Below are 25,864 nucleotides of genomic sequence, written 5' to 3' on the forward strand. Positions count from 1 at the left end.
CAAGTAATAGGAGCATTCAGGTCTTGAACCTGGGTTGTCAACTTTCCAGATGACAAGCTCAGTATCATTAACTGCTGAGCCATCTCACCCCATTAATTATTTTGATAAGAATTTTTAAACTATTTTATTAGTCATGTCATCATTTAAAAATTATTTGTTATAAATTATCTATATTTGTTCCCAACAATGCTGCTATCATTCTGCTTTTTTGCAGAACATTGAATCAATTTGTATTTTTTGGATGAAGTCCTGTGTAGAATATAATAATATTGTTTCTGTATGACATCTGTTTTATAATTTATTGGGATATACTGCACCATTTCCAATGTTAGTTATCTATATTTGAATACTTGAGTCTCTCTCTCTCTCTGATATTTGAATAAAAGAAACAACACACACACACACACACACACACACACACACACACACACACACACACACACACACACATATATATATATATATATATATATATATATATATATATATATATATATATCTTCTAATTTCTGGGTGTCTGGAAAGTAAACATGCTTGAAAAAGTTATTTTTCTACTTATATTTCTTTGAGATTTTTTTTTTAATTGTGGATTTTCTTTTAGCAATGTTCTTAAACTTACTTTTTTAAAATTCTGACTTGGAGAAATTTATTTATTTAAATTTATTATAGCTGCCCAATTCCCCCCAAAAACAATAAAAACCGATAAAAGATAAAACCACTTATACAGCCCAGATTAAAATGATATAAAAGTGATATAAGTTAAACAAAACAAAGCAAAATGATTCTTATAAATCAGATAGATATCAGGCCAGACCTCAGGACATTGAAAGTACCCCCTTACAACTAAGATAATAACAAGTATTCTGCCAAAATGTTCTTTGCAATTATTTTCTTCATTAAGCTGAATAACAATACATTGTCAGCTAGAATGTGTTGATTGGTGGAGCCCAGAATGAAAGCGTTTTCTGATCTGATACCCACCATTTTGAAGATCATTTCCCCAAGATTAGATTGTCCTGTCGGCATTTTATAGGCCTTGAAAGATTTTGTGCTTGAGTCTGGGTTATTGGGCATGGTTTAGAGCAGGGGTCCCCAACCCCCAGTCTGTGGATCGGTACCAGGCTGTGGCATGCCAACAACCGGACCGCACAAAGAAGCGAAGTCCCATCCGCGGGATGCAGACAGCATACAAAACCATGCATTCTCTGGTCCATGAAAAAGCTTTCTCCACAGAATTGGTCCCTGGTGCCCAAAAGGTTGGGAACCTCTAGGTTAGAGCCCATTTTCTGGTTGTATAGATGATAGGTTAGATCATGCCTGGCTGCTATATGTTTTTATTTTTCTTTTATATTATCTATTTTGTGTTGATTATTTTACTTTTCATGCCATTAACTAAGGGAAAACTTTTGCTGATCTCCCTGGCACTGCTTCAGTCCAAAGAATGGATTACCTCTCCAGATTTATCACCACAAATGACAAATTGCAGAGTAAGCAACCAACAGAATTGAAAACTACAGAAATACAAGTGCATTATGAATGAAATTCTAAATTAGTTTAATTGTAAGGCTGAACTCACACATTATTTGTTCAATTATCTTTATGCAGAAATAAATCCCAATGAATCATGAAACTTACTCTTCAATACATGTATATTTTATCACAGTTCAACCTAAAGGCCAACATTATTAGGATTAACTCCAACAATTTATATTTCTACTCCTCAGTAGTGTTAAAATAATAGTATCTGGAGTGGCCATTGATCATATATTCCCTTATATATTTTTTAAAAATTCTTTTCAGGGGGTTGTTTAGTTTTGGTTTAGGGTTTTATTATTGTCTCCTTATACTTTTATCTGGGTTGTTGTAATTGCTATTATTACGATTGTTTGATTTGCTTTTAATTTAATTATGGATGTTTTATTTCTTTTATAGCCTGTAGGTTGTAAAAACTCATTTGATTATGATGGCATAGAAATATCATAAGTAACTTGTTAAATAGTTGAAATGCAATTAAAATAATGTACTCCTCTATATTTAAGAGAAAACAAAATGAAGGTGTCAATGGGATGAAAATGCATTAAAAGCTGCATTTGGATTTTCTGTATTAAAAATCTTTGAAATTCCCGAAGAAAATAAATAAATTCCCTTCCCACACACTGATATTAGAAAAGACATTTTAAGGAATATGATCTTTATAAAATTGTTTAGTAGAAATGAAATACTGTGTAGAACAAAAAGAAGAAATACTCTGCCATTCAACTCTCTTGTGATATCCTTTAATTATTCTGCATGTTCAAACCACCAGAAGTTCTGAAAGAGATTAATAGATGTTAAACAAGTGTTTTAATGAAATTAAGGGCAGTTAGAGGCATGAAAGAGAAGTAGTCATTTACCTTTGTATCTTATGTTTCTCAGAAACAATTAGCATGTGATAGATCATTTGAATCTCTTAATTGCAGTGATGGTGCTTGAAATCAGTCAGTAAGGGAAATCCATCAATGAATCAGTCACTTACAAATATATTTCAAGCATCTCATATTGTATGTGGAGCCACCAGTAACTTGTTAGCTGATTCATGTACAAATATATTAATTAGGTTCATATGTCAACTAAACTATAGTATACTAAAACATGTTTTGTTAAATAAACTATTTGTAATTTATTTAACTAAGCTACAAATTATGGCTTATAAACAATCTAGGTTATATAATATGGTAAGCCAATACCCAGCCAACTGCTTTGAGAGTCAATGTGATCTGTGAACATAGTCACCATGTACAATTGTGGATGTGAATTTTGCATAAGTTATGGGGGAACTAGATATATAAAATTGTTCTTAGACAAAATGAAAATACACAATAGAACTCCATAGTTCCTGATAAAATACTAGGCAATAAAATGTAACCTATATAACGTAATATGCAGCAGGGTATCTCTCTCACCACAACAGAGTTTTAAACCTTGTCTTTTCCAGACTGAATAGTGTAGCTTCAAGATATAGGACATCCTAAAAATATTTCTTCAGAAACATTAATCTTGAACTTTGCAGAACGTTAGAGCACAAACCATAATGTGTAAATAGATAAAACCCAAGACTTTACTGACAGCCATGTCCAGTAATTCATTCTATTTTAGTGACTTTATTTATTGCCTCCAAGATCAATAAAATGACCTGATTTCAGACAAAACTCCACATTACAAGAGAAAAATATATCTGTCCAGTGACTCACAGAAAGTAAAAAAAAAAAAAAAAAGGTTTTAATGACCAAAGGCAACTATGTTTCTATTCCTAAGGGTTGCCAAATATACTTACAGTTTGTGAAGACTGGAAGCATTGATATTAAAAAGATTTCCTTCTTCAAAACATATCTGCTGTTACATCCAAACAAGAGAATACTGCATTGTCTACAAGACAGTTTCTCTTGGAAGTACAGTGGTACCTCGGTCCTCAGTGTTAATTCTTTCTGGGAGGTACGACAGGTACTAAAAAGAATGAGTCCCAAACAAATCACATGACTTAACATGTAACCCTTTGTTTCAGCCAGGAAATTTTTTTTGTCTGTCCCTTTTCCTGTGCAATCTTTCCAGCATAGGCGATTTCCTGTCCACCTTCTGTGGCTGTCCCCCTCCTTTTGCAGCATGGCTGATTTCCTGTCCATTCCCCACAGCCATCTCCATCTTCCTGTAGCAGGGTATCGAATACTAAACAAAAGCCAAGTGATGGGACAACATTTTCATGTCAAAATGTGTCAAGAACCAAATTTGACAAGCTTTGAAGTAGTAGAGAATTGAGGTACCATTGTATTTTCCATTGTGCAGATGGATTCAAGTCAAGAAGTCATTATGAATCAAATCCTATTGAAGTTTTTCAAGGTGTTTAATATATAGTTCATCTGATAGAATGAATTATCCTATTTATTCCAAGTTGTTCTTTTGTCGGGTCTTTTTTTGAAAGCAGTAATATCAAGGAGAATACATGTGCCACTTGATATGTAAGTAGGCACACATACCTACATTAAAGATTATGAGATCTGAGCCTTTACATAAGTAGTGTAATGAGGCCATAATGTCTAGTATAATACTCAGCCAGGACTATATGGCCTTTTTTTCAGAATATTTATGGGAATTTGCTGCCTACTGTGCATGCATTCTAAAGCATCAGACTATTTACTGTGATAGTTCTACAAAAGTTCATATAATTGCATGGTGCCTGTAAGATAATTTTCTGTGACTTTCTGAAAATATAAGGTTGAATCATGAATGCTTTTGTCTCAGATCAATATCAGTTAGGAATGGCATCATACAGGAAAGACTGAAAACTGGTAGAAAGTATTGCTGTCTACTGAAGCAAGTCAAGGACATTAATTTAAACATACAGTGTACAGGTAGTCTTTGCTTAATGATGTAACCAGAATTTCTGTCACTAAGCAACGTGGATGTATAGCACAACACATGACCTCATTGCTTAGTGATGGAAATCCTGACAGGCCTTGTTGCCATTGTTAAGCAAGAATCACAGGTAGTTAAGTAAGAATCTTCACAATTTCCTGCCAGCTTTCAACAACCAAAGTTAATGGGGATGACAATAGGAATTCGTAGTTTCCAGGTGGGTCACAGGTAGGCCAACAAACACCTAAGTGGTGCACATGTGTGATTCTGGATCCAGGAGGTGGTTGCCAGGTGGGGAAATATGTGTGGCTGGTTATAGTGGTATGTGCAAGGGATTTGGGACCCAGGGGTGGTTGTTACTGGATGGCTTTAACTTTGTTTGAGGGAAGCTTGTTCATAAATAGCAAATATGAGACCACAAAGTGCTATAACTATTGTAAGTGTGAACTGGTTGCTATGTATTCAGATCACGATCTCATGATTGTGTGGGTACTGGGACAGCTGGAACTTTGAGGATTCATTGTAAGTAACTTTTCAGCAGAATCCCAACTTTGAATCACTGCTGAATGTGTTGTTGATAAGCAAAGCTCTACATATACATATGATCCATATTTGAGTAAGGGCCATTTGAAAAGTATAACATTTTAAAAAGTATATGTATTTTTAATTACATGTAGATGAACTATAATTGCTATCTGGATTAGACAGCATCACCACCAGATGGATTCGTAGCTGGCTGACTGGCCGTACTCAATAGAACCGCATCTACATGGAGGGAAGTGTGTAGTGGGATGCCCCAGGGCTCTATTCTGGGCCCAGTGCTCTTCAACATCTTCATCAACGATTTGGATGAGGGGATAGATGGGGAACTCATCAAATTTGTAGATGACACCAAACACTCAGCCAACACTCCAGAAGACAGGCTTAAGATACAAGAAGATCTGGACAGACTTGAACAATGGGCACTATCTAACAAAATGAAATTCAGTGGTGAAAAAAGTAAGGTTCTACATTTAGGCAAGAAAAAACAAATATACAGGTATAGTATAGGGGATACCTTGCTCAATAGTAGTAACCGTGAGAGGGATCTCGGAGTTCTAGTGGACAATCACTTAAATATGAGCCAACAGTGTGCTGCAGCTGCCAAAAAAGCCAACACAGTGCTGGCTGCATTAACAGAGAGATAGAATCAAGATCTCGTGAAGTATTAATACCGCTTTACAATGCCTTGGTAAGGCCACACTTGGAATACTGCATCCAGTTTTGGTCACCACGATGTAAAAAAGATGTTGAGACTCTAGAAAGAGTACAGAGAAGAGCAACAAAGATGATTAGGGGACTGGAGGCTAAAACATATAAGGAACGGTTGCTGGAATTGGGTATGTCTAGTTTAATGAAGAGAAGGACGAGGGGGGACATGATAGCAGTGTTCCAATATCAGGGGCTGCCACAAAGAAGAGGGATTCAAGCTATTTTCCAAAGCACCTGAAGGCAGGACAAGAAGCAACGGATGGAAACTAATCAAGGAGAGAAGCAACCTAGAACTAAGGAGAAATTTCCTGACAATTAGAACAATTAACCAGTGGAACAACCTGCCTCCAGAAGCGGTGAATGCTCCAACACTGGAAGTTTTTAAGAAGAGACTGGACAGCCATTTGTCTGAAATGGTATAGGGTTTCCTGCCTGAGCAGGGGGTTGGACTAAATGACTTCCAAGGTCCCTTCCATCATCATCATCATCATCATCATTATTACAAAGAATTCCATCTCATTGTTTGTGACACAATCATTTCTTCAAGATTGTCAATCAATAATTCTTGAGTTAAATATTGCTTGTGAACTGAAATGCATATTTAGTAAGAATACATATATTCTTAGAATTCTAAGAATTCATAGTTTGGTATAGTGGTTAAGTACCAGGCTAGAGATTGTGACAACTATTCCTGTCACTCTCAGACAGCACTCACTCTGAGTCCTGGAAGAAGGCAAGGCACATCACTTCTGAAAAACCTTGCCAAGAAAACTGCAGTCAGAAAACTAGTTCAGGCAGTCACCAGGATTCAATATTAACTCAAAAGCACCAATATAAATAAATTTAGTTTAGTTTAGCATTTGGTTATAATTCTGTATTTATCATTTAAAATAATGTATGGTTTTCTTATAATGTGTTTATATTATAGATAGTCCTTGACTTACAACAAGTGGCTTAACAGCTGTTCAAAGGTAGGTCGGAAACCCAAAGTAAAGTTCCAACTGCATCCAAGATTATAATCCAGCACAAGGCCTAGGATTTGGTCTTTCTAGAAGAAGTAGGCATTTTAGGTCATGTGATCACCCTACCCAGAAGTCATTAGTAGTTACAATGATTGATTTCCAAGTCCCACACAATTGCAGTTGTTGTTTTTCCCCTGGTCATATGATTGCGTGACATGTGGGGCTTTCACAGAAGGCCTGGGCATAAGAGTGCAGGACATTCAGGGCCTTCACAGCAAGGGCATTTGTATAATTGTGTGACTTTGCAGTCAGCATACCTTTTTTTCCTTTATGACTGTTGTGTGTAGGACCAGTGGAGTGATGCTTGAGTACACCTTACAAGAAAAGTAAATACTTTTTCCATTCAGTGTTGTATTAACTTATTCTTGCCTTTAATATTTTCCCAGTTTTTCTTTAAATTGAGTACAGTTAGAGATTTGTATCATGATATGAATCTTCCTTCCTTTGCCTCCCTACTTTTTAATTGTATTTAACAACACTAGTTTGCTGTTTTAAAAGTTTTTTATATTCCAAGGTATTCCTTCCTTTACAGTACAATTTTAGAAGCAGAAAGCAGCCAAGCTAATTACAAAGTATTGTATCTATTGCTGTATTACTGCTATAAGGTAAGCATTTTATTTACTGTAGCGTCATAGTGTTAATAGTTAGTTTATTGATCTAAGAGGTTTATTTTATTTTATTGTATTTATTTTTATTCTTGTTTAGTTTATTTTTATTTAAACAATATACAATACAGTAAGCTAAATCTTGCCGTGGTTGATAGGATTAATAATAGAGGGTATTTCTGGCTGGCTACAGGTATACTGTACTGTGCTGTCTCAGTGGCTGTGGTTGATCTAGGAGATTTATTTTATTTCATTTTTACTATACTTTATTTGTTTTATTTTTATTTTCTTTCTTTTATTTTAACTCCTTTTCCAATCCTTCAGAAATATTCTAGTAGCAATGTGTGTGCAAAATAATGTTGAGAATCTTCAACTGATTTCTCTGCTTTCTCTCTTCAGTTGTGGAGTCTCATCTACATTTGCTGTGTTTTCCAACAGCAACAGAAGACTGCACCAACAGCTCAAGTGGTGGAGAAAAGGTGGCCAGTGGCAACGTGAAGCTACTGACTGGTGTGGCAGCTGGGGTCAGTGTAGAAGCGGCAGGTGGTGGCAACACAAAGCTACTGACCAGTGGGGTGGCTGGGATAGCACAGAGGTGGCAGGTGATGGCAGCAGCAGGCCTACAGGTGGTGGCAAGGCAGCACGACAGAGGCGACAGAGCAGTGGAGGACCCAACTGGCAGCTCAAGAGAACCAGAGTGAATGTCAGAGACAGAGCAACGGCTGGAGATGGAGTGACAGAGCAATGGATGGAGGCAGTTGGTGGCAAGGCCCAGCAGAGAAAACTCGGCTACTAAACCTGATCATCAGAAATGGCTGGAGATAACTGGGGACAGCTAGAAAGACTGGCTGAGCACAGAAAGGGAGGCAAAAACCAAGGCAGAGAGGACAGAGATAAATAAGGAGCAAATTAAGAAAAGGAAGGACAGTGAAGAATTTTTAGAGAAGGAAGCAGCCCTGCCTTTCATTAAATAGCCCTATTCCAACACTAACTCTTAACTTAAATATAAATGCAATTTTTTTTCCTTTTAAAACCAAAGGGCACACTACCACATACTTATCTAAACCAAAATAGCAAGGCAGAAAAACAAGCACAAAAAGGCAGAAAAAAGGACAGAAAAAAATAGGCATAATTACCCAGAACAGAGAATCTAGAAACAAGGCAAAGCACATCCACCAACGAAAAAGAGGGATTGACTGATACTATTGTGGTATGCAATACATGTTCTATATATGCCCAAAGAACACCCAAACTATACATGCATTAGATGTAAACTATGTGAATTGCTATAGGAAAAGGTAAGGAACTTAGAGGCAACTCTAGCCAAACCCCAATATACAAAAGAAAGCTCGACCCAAAAGAACCAATTAATAAACAAATAACTCCCAGAGTATTTGATCCTATTGATAAAACCTTGGAGGAAGACAAATGGAGGTATGTCACACAAAGAAGGAAACACAATACTCAAAGAAAGAAGCAGCATACATTTAACAAACTCCTTCTGCCCAATCCAAACCAACCAGAAACAGCCCCACTAAAACTGAGCAATCAATTTCTCCCACTAGATGGAAACATGCAGACCCACAACCTTTCCCTCCCCAAAAAAACACAAAAAAAAAACCCAAAAAAAACCATGCAGACATCTAGCAAGGAAACAACTTCAAAATATTTCTTGAAAAGTCACTTCAAACATCCCTTAAAAAGTTACATCAACAAACATACCAGAGATAAACAGAAAAGCATCCCAGACTGCAGCCCCCCAAAAAGAAAACAAGTGTTGGTAATAGGAGATTCTATCCTCAAAAGAACAGAATCATCCATCTGCATCCCAGACATACAACCCAGGGAGATAGGTTGTCTCCCTGGAGCAAAAATCAAAGACGTGGCTGAGAACCTAACCAAAATAATTAGGCCTACAATTTACTGCCATATTTCCTCCATATTGGGATGAATGACACAACAAAGAACCCACAAACAACTAGGCAATAAAGTTAAGAACCTAGGAACACAAGTAGTGTTCTCATCACTACTCCTAACGAAAGGCCAACACCCATTGAGGGAAAAAAGAATTTTAGAAATAAACCAATGGCTAAAGGGTTGGTGTCACCAAGAAACCCTTGGTTTCCTGGATCATGGACTGCATTTCCTTCATGAAGGACTCTTGGCAAGGGATGGGCTGCACCTCACGAAAACAGGGAAAAATGTACTCGGAAAAAGACTGGCCCAACTCATCAGGAGGGCTTTTAATTAAAATTGAGGGGGGAGGGTGCCCAATCTTCAGAATCTCTAGAACCCCAAACTAATAATAAATCCCAAGAAAACAAATCAAACAATGAGGTGGGCAGAGATGAGAAAAAAGAAAAACTCAAACAATATTCAGGAGATGCAGGAAATATACTCACGGACAGGCATAAAAGTCTTAAATGCTTATATACAAATGTTCAAAGGTTAGGGAACAAACAGGGCAAACTAGAAGCAATAGTACACGAGAGAGGGTATGACATAGTTGGTATTACAGAAACCTAGTGGGACAAAACCCATGAATGGAATGGTCTGATGACTGGATACAAATTGTTCAAAAGAAACAGATCTACAAAAAGAGGGGGGGAGTTGCACTATATGAAAGAGAACACTACATATCTACAGAAATGCACATGATCAAAGATAAAATCTCTCCAAAATGCATAAGGGTCAATATAAAAGAGAAAAAAAGTGACATTACCATAGGTGTATATTATAGACAACCCAATCAATCAGAAGAAACAGATGAAGTATTTGCCAACCAGTTAACAAATATATGTAGGAAGCATACCACAATAGTAATGGGAGATCAACTGTCCAGATATCAACTGGGAGACAAACTCTGCAGTGAGCAAGAGATCAAACAGATTCCTAAGCAACCTAGCCAACAACTTTGTCATCCAAAAGGTGGAGGAGGGAACTAGATGTAAAGCCATACTGGACTTAATTCTTACTAATAGAGAAGAAGTGATAGAGGGAGTTGAAGTTACTGGAACCTTGGGTGAAGGTGACCACATCATACTGGAATTTAATATAATGCAAACACTAGCAACAGAAAACAATCCAACCAGTGTCTTAAACTTCAAAAGAGCTGACTTTAACAATCTCCGAGAGAACCTAGGAAAGATCCTATGGATGAAAATCCTAAAGGGAAAAATAACCACCAAAACATGGAAAACTCTGAAAAATGAGATAATAAAAGTCCAGACCAGCACAATACCACTGAAAAAGAAAAACAAGAAATTCAAGAAGAAACCAGTATGGTTGCACAAAGATCTCTCTGACAAACTGAAAGACAAAAAGGACAAATACAAAAAATGGAAAGAGGGGCATCTAAGTAAAGCCGATTATCAGCAGACAGCCAGAACATGCAAAGATGAAGTCCAGGAAAGCAAAGGCTCTGAACGAACAATCTTACAACAGAAATCAAGAATAATAAAAAAGTTTTTTCCAACATATTAACAATAAGAAAGAAATCAAGGAAACTGTAGGCCCAATAAAGAGAGAAGATGGCAAGGAAATAACAGGCAACAGGGAGAAAGTAGAGCTGCTTAACTCATACTTTGCATCAGTCTTCACACAAAAAGAAACTATAGCCCAACATACCCCCCCAAAAAAAACCAACACCCCACTGTAAAAGATACATTAGAAACAAAAATTAAAATAAGCAAGAAAATGGTAAGAGAACACCTATTCGACCATATCTTTCATAAATCCTGAAGCACTGGGGAAGTACCTGAGGATTGGAGAAGGGCTGATGTGGTTCCCATCTTCATGATAGGAAAAAAAATGGATCCAGGAAACTATAGACCAATCAGTTTAACATCAATATCTGGGAAGATCCTGGAAAAGATAATCAAAAACCAGATCTGTGAACAACCAGAAGCAAACAAAGTTATAACTAGTAGCCAGCATGGATTTGTCAAAAACAAATCATGCCAACCAATGTTATTTCATTCTTCGATAAAGTGACTAAACTAATAGACCAGCAAAATACTGTGGACGTAGTATACTTAGACTTCAGTAAGGCATTTGAAAAGGTAGACGACAACCTACTCCTTGGTAAGCTAGAAAAAGGTGGAATAGACAACATAACCAGCAGATGGATCTGTAGCTGGCTGGCAAACCATATTCAACGAGTAGTCCTCAATGGCACCATATCCACATGGGGAGAAGTAAGCAGTGGGGTACCACAAGTTTCCATTTTAGGCACTCTTCAATATCTTCATAAATGACTTAGATGAGGGAATTGAAGGGGAACTCATCAAATTTGCAGATGACACCAAACTGGCAGGAGTAGCCAACACTCCAGAAGACAAACTCAGGATCCAAAAAAATCTTGACAAACTTGAACAATGGGCCCTGTCTAACAAAATGAGTTTCAATGTGGAGAAAAGCAAAGTTTTACATTTAGGCAGGAAAAATCAAAGGCACAAGGCTGGACAAGACCTGTTTTAAAAACAGTAACTGTGAGAAGGACCTTGGAGTCCTAGTGGATGATCACTTGACCATGAGCCAGTAGTATGCAGCAGCCGCCAAAAAAGCTACCGTAAATGCCAGCGTACAAGGCGACCCGGCATATAAGATGACCCCCGTCTTTATAGCCGGGCCGCATTCCTAGAACGTTGTCTTATACGCCGGAAACAACCAGTATTTCTGGCATATAAGACGACTCCCGTCTTTGGCGCCGATTTCAGCACTCGCGGAAGTCGCCTTATATGCCGGCATTTACAGTAATACAATCCTGGGTTGTATAAACAGAGGCATAGAATCAAGATCATGCGAAGTATTAGTACCGCTTTATAAAACCCTAGTAAGATCACACCTGGAATACTGCAGCCAATTTTGGTCACCATATCAAAAAAAGATGTCGAGAGTTTGGAAAAAAAATTCAGAGAAGAGCAACTAAAATGATCAAAAGCCTAGAAACTAAAACATACAAAGAACGGCTACAGGACTTGGATCTGACTAGTCTAAAGAAAAGAAGAAATAGGGGAGATATGATAGCAGTATTCCAGTACTTGGGGGGGCTGCCACAAAGAAGAGGGAGTCACGTTATTCTCCAAAGCACCAGAGGGCAGGACAAGAAACAATGGTTGGAAACTTGAACAAAGAGAGAAGCAACCTAGAATTAAGGAGAAACTTCCTGACAGTGAGGACAATTAACCACTGGAACAGCTTGCCTCCGGAAATCGTGGGCACTCCATCAGTGGAGATTTTCAAGAAGAGGCTAGACAGTCATTTGTCTGAGATGGTATAGATTCTCCTGCTTGAGCAGGGAGCTGGACTAGAAGACCTCCAAGGTCCCTTCCGGCTCTATTCTATTCAAATTCAGTAGTTATTAATTTTTGCCAAAAATACAGTAATCTTGTGTGGTCCTTTGGTGCTGTTGGACAACAGAGACAAAATGAAGGTAATGTGTTGAATACTCCAATCACACTTCATCTTTTACAATATTTTTATTCTCTTTATATTTCAAAGAGAAGTCGAGGTATTGAAAAAAGAAACTAAAATAAATTATTTTGTTTGCATTTATAGTAATGCACATTACATGTTACACACATTGGGTGTGTGAGAGGAATTTACTGATCATGTAGATGGAAGAGACCCAACTTGAGGATAAAATGCTGATGAATCAATACTGTATTCATTGGCTATCTCTTCTCTAAACTCTTAAATTTCAATTTTGCAAACTATTTTCATGGGTTTTTTATCTCTTCCCATGATCGCTGGATTTTCCTTACAAATAGACTATATATAGACTCTGGCCTTCAGATTTCACTCTTTCCAATTGTCAGGAATCAGATTCAGTCTTGCACATGCTGCACTTTAAGGAAAAAATAACCATGAGGTATGGGGTGGCCAATTAAGAACAAAAATGGACTATGCAAATAAATATTTAATACACTAAATTTGACTTTGAAATACAGTATCTTTCTGCTAGCAGAAACTATAGCAGTACTATACTTTGCCGTTGTCCCTTTGTTTGACTGGTGATATCTTTGAACAGAAAAAAACTGAACTCCACTTTAGCCAGACATGGAGACAAGAAGCAAAGAAAAACAATAAGTCTAAATTTAAAGATGAAGATTATCAAATAGCTTGATGGGTGAAAAAGATGAAAATTATTGCACTAGAAGAAATGCTGGCCTATTCCACCACCTCCACTATCCTAAAGGATAAAAAAATGAATAGAAAGATGATTAAAGAAGCACTAGTAAGGATACCATCATTATCAACAGGGTTCATCCATAGGCAGAAAAAACTGCTTAAAATGTGGACTGAGGATCAATTTCAAAAAAAGGTTCCAATTAGCCTTCTTTTCATTGAGATTAAGGCATACAGTATTTCCAAAACCCTGAAGGAAAGAGCAAGCAAGGAATGCATGAGACATTCACTACCAGCCATGGCTGGTTCATGTGGTTTCAAAAAATATTTATTTATCATAACATATACAAGAAAGGTGAAGCCGCAAACAATGATGAAAAAGCTGCCTAATGCTTTCTGGATAAACTTGCAATCATAGCAGAAGGCAACTATTTCCCTGAATAGATCTTCAATGTGCATAAAACTGAGTTGTTTTGGAGAAAAATGCCAAAACATATCTACATTCAGAAAAAGGCCAAACCAATACCTGGACAGAAAGCATTCAAGGACAGAATAATCTTGTTTTGGGGCAGAAATGTCTCTGGATTCAAGCTGAAGCCATGTATGAGCCATAAATCAAAGAACCTCCATGCATTGAAAAAGCATCAGCAAGCACATTGTCCCTATTTATTCCTGATCCCATTGAAAAGCTTGCATAATACAAGTTGTCTTGAAGATTGGTTTATAAGTTGTATTGTACCCCAAGTAAAGACCTATTGCTTGGAAAACAGAATTCTTTCCAAAATTCTCCAGTCTTCAATATCACCCCTGGATAACCATCTCAGTAACCTCCACCCAGATGTAAAAGTAGTTTACTCCCCTTCTATAGCTTACAGATCAGGGATCTATTGAAACATTCAAGGCCTACTATTTTCATGCAACGTTTGCCAATACCATATTTACAATGAAGAATTAGAGACTATCACTGTGTGATTTTTAGAAAAGTTACAATATCCTCCATTGCATTGCACATGTTGCAGCAGCCTGAAAGGATGTCACTGCAAAACGCATGCAAGGCATTTGGGGAAATTGTTTAAAACATTTTGTAGCCCTTTTAAATAATTTTGAAGGTTTTGACCACAATAAAGATTTACAAAAAATAAATCAGGACATTTTGTCACTCACCAAATCCTTTTATTTACAAGTTGATGCTAAGAATGCGAATACGAATTTATAAATCAGATTTATATACAATCTAGTAACAAAAGCTGCAGAATTTACTCCAGTAGGGAAAAGGTTAATACTGTAGCTGTACCATACTGGGTACCTTTAAACTTATATGGTACTGTGGACAAAGATCCCAATGGAAAAAACTTTCAAACAGAATTCTAGGTCCGAATGTAGTCATAAATTGAAGACTGCCTATACTAGCTTTTTTTGTAATGAGCATTTCAATTAATGAACACTTCTCAGTTGGTGATTTATAACTCAGTTTGTTAAGTTTCTTCTGACCATCTGAAAACAATTTGGGTTGTATTTCAATAGCTGTGCCATACTATTCTTACTGGTGATAAGGAATACGTACAATTTCCAGTAGAGATGGTGCATTAGCACTTTCATATGCAAAATGGACAGCTTCCATTTTCAAAGAACTTAATTAACATGTAAATGAGGATAGTTGACTTGCTCACAAAATAGCTTAACTGTGTAATGCACTTGTAAGAATCAGAGAGGACATATAACATAAATTGCCACATAAAAAGATAACAAAATAATTTAAAATAGAACAGCAAACATATAATGCACTTTTTCCTGAAAAAGCAGGTCTTTTATGTAGGAATACATTGTTTTTGTGAAAAACATGCAAGGTATAAAGAACCTTTATTGCTCTGAATGCTATTGAAAAATGTACAAGGACACAACCAAAAATAACATGCTACTAGGAAGTGTTAGGATAAAACCAGACAAAATCCAAGATTTTTTAAACATATTTGTTTGTATTTTAGACTTACTGTATATTCTGTCTTTAATTCAGGAGTTTAAGATGGCCTTCTCACCTTTTATTTCTGTCCTCAAGAACAATTCTATAGGTAGGGTAGATTAGAAGATAGTGACTGTTCTGAAAAGTAAACCTGTGTGGCTGCTCAAGGATTAGAACCTGGTCCAACATTTTAACTATTAAACTGCAAACTCTGTCTAGGGATTGTCTTTTTTTTTTCATGACCCTGTAATCCCTTTTATTGGGGTGAGATCAGGGCAATTGAGTAGAGCTGATTGTTTCCTGGTCAGATGCCCTTCCTGATGCCATATGTGGAGTTATCCAGACATTTTTTCCTTGGTCCCAGAGACACAAATATCTGCCACTACCTAGGATCAAACTCACAAACTCCTAATTGTGAGGCGAGAGCGCTCCCTCTAGGCCACCACACCGCTCTGCCTAGGGGTTGCCTATTTGAGGTTTATCACAAACAGATATGCAATGCTACTAAATTGAAAATGTCTTTTTGTCAACCGAAGTAACTTTATTTTCATTTATATGCCCTTGAAGCATGGATATACCATATCTAGGTTGCAAAAATCCTGATAGTTACATATGACGTAGATTCTTCTGTCTTTTTGTTATCCTCTTATTTGATTGCCTGGCAATTGTTTGACTATTTTAAAGGGAGACCCAAAGTTTGATTCTACCACAACTAACTCCCTTGGTATTTTCTATAGGAAATTGTGTATATTGAAGAGTTTTTAAACAAAGGCATTTAGCCATTAGCAAGCTATAATTAATTTGGGGTACAACTCAGTGACAAAATTCATGCTTCCTATATACATTTGTTCTCTGGCATCTTTAAAATGAAGAGATTCTTCCTGCCCAAAATTTTGATTAGCTAAAGCAGGTAGAATACCAGCTTAAATTAATCAATATATAGCATCTAGTTTTTGTACTTTGAAAGTTCTCCACTATTAGAAAAACTAAAGATTATTTTGCAGAACCACAAGCTGAGCCTCAAACTTTAAAAGATCAGCCTATAGGCCAAGAAGAAGCCTATATGCAACAGTGTATACAATCTGAGATGGAAGAAGAATTTACTGATCAATTGAATTCTGGACTGGATTATGAGCTGATATTGGAAAATATATTGGAAATGACAGAGGAGATGAAGTCATGGAGAAAAACTAAAGACCATCTTCTAGAATCAGAAGCTGAGCCCCAAATTTTAAAAGACCAATCTACAGGCCAAGAAGAAGCTTATATGCAACAGTGTACACAATTTGAGATGGAAGAACTCACTGATCAATTGAACTTTAGAAAAATTCTGGACCCCAAATCCCAGATTGAGACTTTAAATGACTACTTTATAAATCAATTAACTACTACACAGGAGAATACTTCACAAGTCTATGTACAAACGGTGGAGAACTTTGAAGATCAAAAAATGATTATAAGTGAAGTATTCCCATTGCTAAAATCAACAGGAATTGACAGCCAGACGCGATCGATTGAAAGTTATGACAACTTGGATAATCAAGCTGAAATTATAAGATGGAATAAAATGGACTATATTGCTTACATGATATTGGAAGAAGGGGAAGAGAATTTTGATCAGATTGATTTGTTGATAAACATTAGTACTCAAATACTGAGATTTGATGACATAGATGTGACATTATGGAAACCAGCTTGGTATAGAAAAAAAGCCAGAGTTAGATTTAAAAATGTGATTTAAAATTTTAATTATTGGGTCAAAAAGGCTTTAGAGATTTGAACTGATTTGACAATCTAATTGAGTAAATGAAAGCAGTAAGATAATAATTGATATAATAATATGTTTGTCTTAGATACGATAGTTAATTTGGTTGAGATTTAAATTTTACTTAACAGGTCGAAATGATTCTTTTTTTCTTTTTTTACTCTGTTTATATAGAAAACTATTTTGTAATAGCAGAAGAATTAGAGAGATCTATGATAAGAGAAGAAAGGGTATTAATTAATGATGTATTAAATTAAGAGATGGAATATATGTGAAAATATTAGAATGTTATTCTTGGAATATTGTGTGCGTTGTAGAAGGGATATCCAAAGTTTTATTAATATGTTTGTTTAAGATTAATTGGAATATGATAATTGAAATTAGTGGAGCTTAAAAGCAGGAGTGATTTATATAGATGTAATAGTAGGGATGATTCTGTGGATTGATTGAATTTTAAGAAGAAATAGATTAAACTAAATTTGTTATATTATGTGAGGGAAATAGAGGGGGGAATTTTTAAGGTATTAATTTTAGTTATAAATAGATGACTTGTTTTGCTATGATTGATTACCCTTTCACCACGGTGTTTTCCTGAGCACTTTGATGTAAAATTTTTTAAAAAAACAATAAAATGTGTATAAGAAAAGGAAGTTCTCCACTATTAAGTCTCTCTGTATATTCTTTTCCCTATAACTTATACATTTGCACAATGCCTGTTGGAAAGCATCAGTACATGACAATATGACAATATAATTGAGGGCTGGAGGAAAATGGCAAAAGCATAGCATTTAAAAAAATCAACTTTGTCATGCAATGGAGAGAATTTTTAGATCAGGGTAGCCATTATTCTTTCCATTAAAAGTCACATTTTTTTCTAGAGGTAGGTTTGTTCTGCAGCCAAGAACTGCAAGACTACAGCCAAAATTCCTGCCCAGGGAAGGAACAGCTATCTCTAAAATAAATTTAAATTGATTTCTGGTCTCTAAGGATTTGATATTAGACTAAAGTCCATAGAATTAGGCCAAGAGCTACAAACATAGAGCCAGAGAGTGACAACCTCTGTCCTAGATGAAAGAATTATTGAGGAACTGGGATGGGAGCTCAATGTTGCAAGCACCATCCCTCACGTGTATTAGATGCATGACCCTCTTGACTAGTCAAGCTTCTGGAAGGCAACATATGTTTAGTATAAAGAATAGTACACGTGAATAATGGGAGTGTTTCTACCTCCTTAAGAAGCCATTGCTGGAGCCAACAATACTGGTCGGATTCCATCCAATTGTGAATCTTCTCTTTTGGGAGAAAATTGTTGAAGTGGTTTGAAGCTTCCAAAGGCTGTGGAAGAGAAAGACTAGAAGAATCCCTTCTAGTCAGAATTCATTTCTGGTGATATAATTGAAATTATATTATTGTAGCAGCTGATCAAATGTGCTGAAATGGGAGGCAGTGTAGCTTCCCCTTAATACTATTGAAAATGATATCGTTCTGGGCCAGCTCAGGGAGTTGAGAGTGGGAGGAAAGGCACTGTGGTAATTCTGATCCTTCTTTTTCAAGATCAGTTCCAGAAAAAAATATTTTGAGGAGAGTTCTAGCTTTAAGCCATAGGGTTCTACTCCCTCTCTGCTCCTATTTAACAGGAATATTAAGCTGTTGGGTATAGCTGGGCATAGCCACCATATGGGGTTATATATCATCAAATTGTGGGTGCTATCTAGGTATGCATCTCTACCGTAGACATTCCAAGTGAAAATTTCAAGGATCTTTCTCATTATATGGTGGATTTGACAATCTGGATGGGAGGGACAGGCTCTAGCTAAACCAGGGGAGTGGCTATGAATTTTGAAATACCCCTTTCCTCTGAATATTATTTTTGATTCTAAATGGGATGGTACTTCCTCATTCATGGTCGCACTGACCGATGACCTCTGGCGAGCCCGGGATAGGGGTTATTCCTCTATCCTGGTGCTTCTTGACCTCTCAGCGGCTTTCGATACCATCGACCATGGTATCCTTCTGCGTCATCTCGGAGAGGTAGGGGTGGGCGGCACCGTATTGCGGTGGTTCTCCTCCTACCTCTCTGACAGGTCACAGTCGGTGTTGGCGGCCAGACAGAGATCGACCCCTAGGCGCCTCGATTATGGGGTGCCTCAGGGCTCGGTCCTGTCCCCCTCCTTTTTAACATCTACATGAAACCGCTGGGTGAGATCATTCGGCGACACAGGGTGAGGTATCATCAGTACGCGGATGATACCCAATTGTATATCTCCACCCCGTGTCCTTTCAGTGAAGCAGTCGACGTGATGTGCCGGTGCCTGGAAGATGTGAGGGTCTGGATGGGGGTGAACAGGCTTAGAGTCAACCCTGACAAGACCGAGTGGCTCTGGGTCTTGCCTCCCAAAGGCCAACTGGATGGTCCATCTTTAGTCCTGGGGGGAGGCAAATTTACCTCCCTCAGTGCAAGCACACAACTTGGGTGTCCTCCTGGACTCACGGCTAAATTTGGAACAACATCTATCGGCTGTGGCCAGGGGGACCTTTGCACAGGTTTGCCTAGTGCACCAGTTGCAGCCTTATTTGGACCGGGAGGCTTTACTCACAGTCACTCATGCCCTTGTCACCTCAAGACTGGATTACTGTAACACGCTCTACATGGAGCTACCCTTGAAGGGCGTTCGGAGGCTGCAGTTGGTTCAGAACGCAGCCGCGAGAGCGATTGTGGGTGCGCCAAGGTACGCCCACGTGTCACCTATCCTCAGCGAGCTGCACTGGCTTCCTGTGGGTCTCCGGACGCAATTCAAGGTGTTGGTTATCACCTTCAAAGCCCTTCATGGCATAGGGCCAGGTTACTTACAGGACCGCATTCTGCCGCATAGCTCCCAGAGACCGGTGAGGTCCCATAGATTGGGCCTCCTTCAGGTCCCGTCGGCCAGACAATGTCGGCTGGCGGGCCCCCGGGGAAGGGCCTTTTCTGTGGTGGAATCAACTTCCCCCCGAGGTTCGAACTACTCCCACCCTGCCGGCCTTTAAGAAAGCCGTTAAAACTCTCCTGTTCCGGCAGGCCTGGGGCTGATGTCCCCGGGGGGCCAGGATATGATTGGACTCGCGGTATGACTGTATTATTTTATTGTTTTATGACTGTTTTAACTTTGTACGCCGCCCTGAGTCCTTTGGGATTAAGCAGCATATAAATATTTGTAAATAAATAAATAAATAAATAAATTCAGAACTGGTGTACAATTCAGAGGTCCCCCTGGATTCTCAAGGTCTGCTCAAAAAGCAGGCAACAGGATCAGGAACTTTGGAACTTTTTTTTTTGTGCTAATTGATTTATTTCTAGTTTGAGAGTTACTCATTACAGTTACTCATAGTTACTCATTACTCACTTCCCATTTGGATTCTTGAACTATGCTCTACATAGGATTATCCTTGAAGATCACTTGGAGGCCATAACTGGCCCATAATGCAGGTGCACAAGTACTTATAGAGATACCTCAGTTCAATCATGTAACAACTCTAATTTATGATCTATATGACTACATTATTCTGTAAGGTGAGATTATTAGTTTAGCTTCAATCAAGGAAGAGTTTGAGAGTAGTTTTTATACCCAGTCTTTCCTCCAAAGTAACTTATTTCAGTTATTTATTTTCATGCCTAATTTTAAAGCCAGCTATGATATGAGTTACTTCTGTATGCTTTGTGCATATAGATGTTTACAACATAATGCTACTGCTAAAATCAATACTGATGAACCATAAGTACACATTTAGTTTGATTAAATATATGATTTAAAATACTACATTTAAATTTAGGCTATTTGTGGAATTTATATAATTAAGAGTAGAAGCGTAATTTTTCAGTGCAGATGTACATAATGCAGCATGAAAAATGCTGGCTTTATAATGATTCCAGTGGTACATTACAATCTATTCACTGGAATTTATAAATATTTTAGCATATTTTTTTTACCACAACAGCACAGAAATAGAACATAGCTAAAAAAGGAATGCTCCAAAAATAACATTATTGGAAAAGAATAAACTAAATATTATTTTCTCTTTATTGCAATTCTAATTTTATATTTCTAAAGCGATAAACTGATATTGGATATTGATTTAGGTCAGAGGATTTGGTAGATCAAAATTTAGACCCACATAGAAACAATCTAGCAAAACATCTATTTCCTTTTAAAAAAAATGAAATAGACTAAGCCAATAGAACTATAAAAGCAAGTACTTAAAAGGAAAAGCATAGAGATTATAGAGCACAAGAGACTATCAAATAAATTATGTAATTCATAAACATATTTTGTAAGTACAATTACAACATTCACATAATCTTTTCATTGCTGTACGAATTTCAGTTCTTGACCACAAAAATTACAGGGGGTAAAAATCTTGCTAAAATTGTTGTGATTTTTTTTGCATTGCTATATTTAGATTTATTTCAAAATCTCAAACTGTATGATTTATTTTCCATTTTGTATACATTTTTGATGTAAGAATAGCTAATGCTGTTTATTCTCCACTATTAAAAATTACATTTTTGTTATTCATATCTGGTCATGAATTAATTAAACATGCATCCAGAGTGCCAGACTCAAAAACCCAGCATCTGCTTGAGATACAGTATTGGGAAAAATTTCTATTACCATGTCCTGTATTTTATGCATTATGTTTCATCCATGAGGCCAAATAATCGTTTTCCTACAATTGCTCATACAACAAATTTTACCACAATGAGGCTAATCTTTAACCAATGGGATTAATCTTTAACCAAGAAGTTTCTTCTATCAAAAAAGGATCAGCAACTGCTTGTACTCTACTACAGGTAATCATTATATGCTAGTAAGTTAATCAGTCTGATCAGCTTCTATAACTCTGTCAACTCCAGTTGTTCTAATTTAAGTATTTTTTTTCTATAAGGAAAGTGAGAAAAAGGGTATATGGAAAAGAGAGATCAGGCCCAAGGACATCCAACTCTTAAAACAATGAGTGGAAAATATGGATATTTATGATAAGGCTTGTTTCCATCTAAGGATGAGATCTGCAACTGGAGCAAAGGAACAGGTTGTGAACACTTAAGAGTCATAATTCATTGACAGAGGATATTCCTTGTATGCAGAAAATCCTAAATTGAATCCCTGGCATAAAATATTACTGGATCATGAAAAGATAATACCAGTCATTTCTGATGACCCTACAGTCTGACTTGGTATTCCCATGGTCTTTTAACTATGAATGAAACACATAATGAATATACGGCAAGATAAGTGTTGACTAATAAGGAAAGCTGTTTCTGAACTTACACATGCTCTGGGCAAGTTTATGCTGCATTTGGGTATAGGTGGAAAAATCAGGAGTGACTTGCAGCTTTGGAACAGTCATAATAAAGTAGCAATTATGGAATTCTAGTATAGTTTTGAATTATTTAAGTAAGATGCTAGCTGTTTGTTAGAGTTAGTTATTATCACACATGTTCATTAAATTACCACCTTTTCAATTTCACACAATTCAATATTTTGTACTAAACAAAACAGCCAAGTCAAATATGTATTAGAATATGCTTTTTGCAAATAGTTCTCTTTTGTTTCCTGTCTGATAAAACATTTATCTACTGGAAATATTTCAAGGTGAAAAGGAGTGCAGTCTTTTACCTTGACTGAAATATTTTATTTATTGTTAAAAGGTCTAACTTGTTTTTTTTCTAAAAAGAAATATAGTCAAAGGAGATATTATGTATAATCAACACATCACATTCCAAAAAAGTATAAATTTAGTCTAAAATAATTTGAAACCTTTGAGATAAAACTATATTCAATAAAAACAAAATCTAAAAACCCAAGCAGAGGAATTTATCTGTAATTGCATAATGATCCTATTGAAATTCTTTTATGTATTATCACTTAATATGCATATTCATATATGTGGAATGAATCAAAAATTAAACAGAAATCCTTATGCAATGATGAAAAATATGTACAGTATATGTGTATGACAAGATGTGTATTATTTTTTAATCTATACCAAAATAGTTTCAGGTGCTTCAGTAACTTACAAATGTGGGTGGCAACAGAAACTAAAAAACTCTGCCCAAAATTAAGATATACTGCCAATTTCAATGTCAATATTAATTTTAGAATGTCACAAAATGCCAACACAATGAAAAAGGGAATATTCATTCATCCTAATTTTGCTATGTGTAAGTTCTTTGTTATGATTGCTCATTAGTAATTTCTGAAATAAATATGGCACTCCATAATTATCCCTTCCTCTCCATATTGTATATTATGGCAGTCCAGTTTTTAATATAATTTGCATTGCTGAATTTTCAAGTGATAACTCTATTTAAGGTAATGGGTGATTTAAGACATTTTTAAAAAAATCATGGTGATTTTCTTCTAATATAGCATAATAACTAGATTCATAAGGATGAGTTTATGGATTGCTACTTTAGTTATGTTCCCCCAATTATTTTGTGTAGCTTTGAAATCTAGAAGAAAGCATTAAAGAAGAACAATTCTTCTACTGGCCAAATAAAAAGACAGTGAATTAAATTATATCTATAAATATTGTATTACTGTTTATTAACAACTATTTATTTCAGGTGGGTTTTTTTGGGAGCAAAGTGTGAAAGTTAAGCTTATCAGTGTTATTATTAATTAAAATAGATTTGGAAACCTCTCATTTCAGTGACACAGTTCAATAAATTGGTTTCACTTTTATAAAATTATACAAATCATACTTAATAGATCATTATAATGAAAGGTGAAATAGTATGAAAAGTCCCTGATGCCTTGCAAAATTTGTCTTTGATGTTAATAGTTGGTCATATTATTGGAAACTGAATTGGTAAGTTGAGAATCTGAGACAGTTGCAATTTTGCACATTTTGCACATTTAATTTTTATATACCATAGGGATGCTTCTGGCATAATCAGAACATTCAAACTAATTTTAACTCAGGAAACTGTTACATGAAAAAAAAGAATTATTGGAGTGTCAAATTATTAGATACAGATATGAATCATTGTATTTTAAGGAAATGGAATAGGACTCCGGTTCTATTTTGTTGGTTTTCGGAACCGGGGCCATGATTAAGAGGGACAGCCGGGGGCATTCGTATTGTGCCACTAGAGGTGAATCTAGAGGGGGCCTCAGTAAAAGCTGCTGCAAGGCCTCTATTCTGCTTGGAATAGTGGTACTAGACTGATTGATAGATTGATTGTGTGCCTTTATGTTATTGTAAATTATTGCAACTGCATGGATACCCAGTTTTTAGAATCATCTTTGTTGACATCTCTTGCCAGACTTGATCCTTTAGCTCATCCAGTTGTGAGCCATTGTCACATTAATTGAGTCCATCCACTTCATTGATGTCATCCTCTTCTTCTCTCTCCTTTTACTATTACAGCACTATAGACTCAAGAGAGATAGGTCTTTATATAATGTCTAAAGTATGTAATAATTTGAGTCTTGTCAGTGGTGTTTCAAGTGAGAACCTAGATTGATTTCTTCTATGATCAGTTTAGTTTCTTAGCTGTCCATTCATATCCAGAAGAATTTTCCACCCTCAAATTTCAAAAACATCAATACTATTTCTTTCCTGCTTCTTCAAGCTATCATATCCATACAGTGTCACAGGAAAAAGACTATTTCCTGTATGAAATGGAAACATAGGCATATATTTTTTTGAACAACTTTTGTTTAGAAACCTTCAGAGCTGCCCTACCAATTGCTGTCTAGCATATTTCTTGAATTCTAATTTCTTGACTGTTGATATTTAATCCTAAAAGGCAGTGATTCAATAGTTTCGTTGGCATTTGTAGGACTGGTTGTTGAAGCTGTTTTCATGAGTTTGTTCTTCCTTATATTTAAAACTGTTTGTTGTTATTATTGCTGTTGTTGTTGTGTTCCTTGACTTTCATTATTAGAGCCTTGTCTGCATGTATTATCAATTTCAGTTTGACTTTGACCGTAATATTTATCAATCTTTTCTTCTTCTGCATCAAATGTTGGAGAATAAACCTGGATAATTTTCATATTAAAGGCTGCCTATGAATTTTAATTGCTATTGTTCAGTTGTTGACTGCAATGTATCCAAGTCCTATCATTGCTATAAGTTTCTTGATCATGCAAACATTACTATTCTTTCTTTTTCATGTGTTCAATTGTAAACAGTGGGATCTTCTAACTGAAAGTATCAAAATTCAGTCTTTTTAAAAGGCTGACAGAGAACAAATTTCTTCAGTCCTTCAGTTTTAGTCCAGAGTTATAACTTCAAAAAACCCAAATCTATATGTATAGCTATGCTCAAAGCTCAGTAAGTCCAAAGTTTTCCATAAATAACTTTAATTAACATTTATAAACATTATTCCCCTTGCTACATGAGTATTAAACTAAAATGCAACAACTCATTTGAGCAAGCTCAAATCGCATGCATCTTAATTTCTTCAGATATGTTACATATCCAACATGAAAAACTTGAATACAGAATAACAGAGTTGGAAGGGACCTTGGAGGTTTTCTCAAGCAGGAAACCTTATACCATTTCAGACAAATGATTGTCTAATCTCTTCCTAAAAACTTCCAGTGTTGGAGTGCCCACAACTTTTTGAGGCAAGTTATTCCATTGATTAATTGTTCTAACTGTCAGGAAATTTCTCCTTAGTTTTATGTTGGTTCTCAGCTTGATTAGTTTCCATCCATTGCTTTTTGTCCTGCCTGCAGGTGCTTTCGAGAATAAG

General features: G+C 36.3%; 1 long non-coding RNA gene across 1 annotated transcript; it reads left to right on the forward strand.

The window, feature by feature from the left end:
- The first annotated feature begins 4,529 nt into the window (after nt 1–4,529).
- On the forward strand, nt 4,530–9,265 carry LOC120304770. Its single transcript, XR_005555824.1, has 4 exons — nt 4,530–4,606; nt 6,569–6,611; nt 7,195–7,267; nt 7,667–9,265. It is a non-coding gene; the product is annotated as an uncharacterized LOC120304770 (long non-coding RNA).
- The last annotated feature ends 16,599 nt before the right edge of the window (nt 9,266–25,864 follow it).

Source organism: Crotalus tigris, unplaced genomic scaffold (genome assembly GCF_016545835.1).
Source record: "Crotalus tigris isolate CLP2741 ecotype Arizona unplaced genomic scaffold, ASM1654583v1 scf7180000017658.5313226, whole genome shotgun sequence".
NCBI classification, from domain to species: Eukaryota; Metazoa; Chordata; class Lepidosauria; order Squamata; family Viperidae; genus Crotalus; species Crotalus tigris.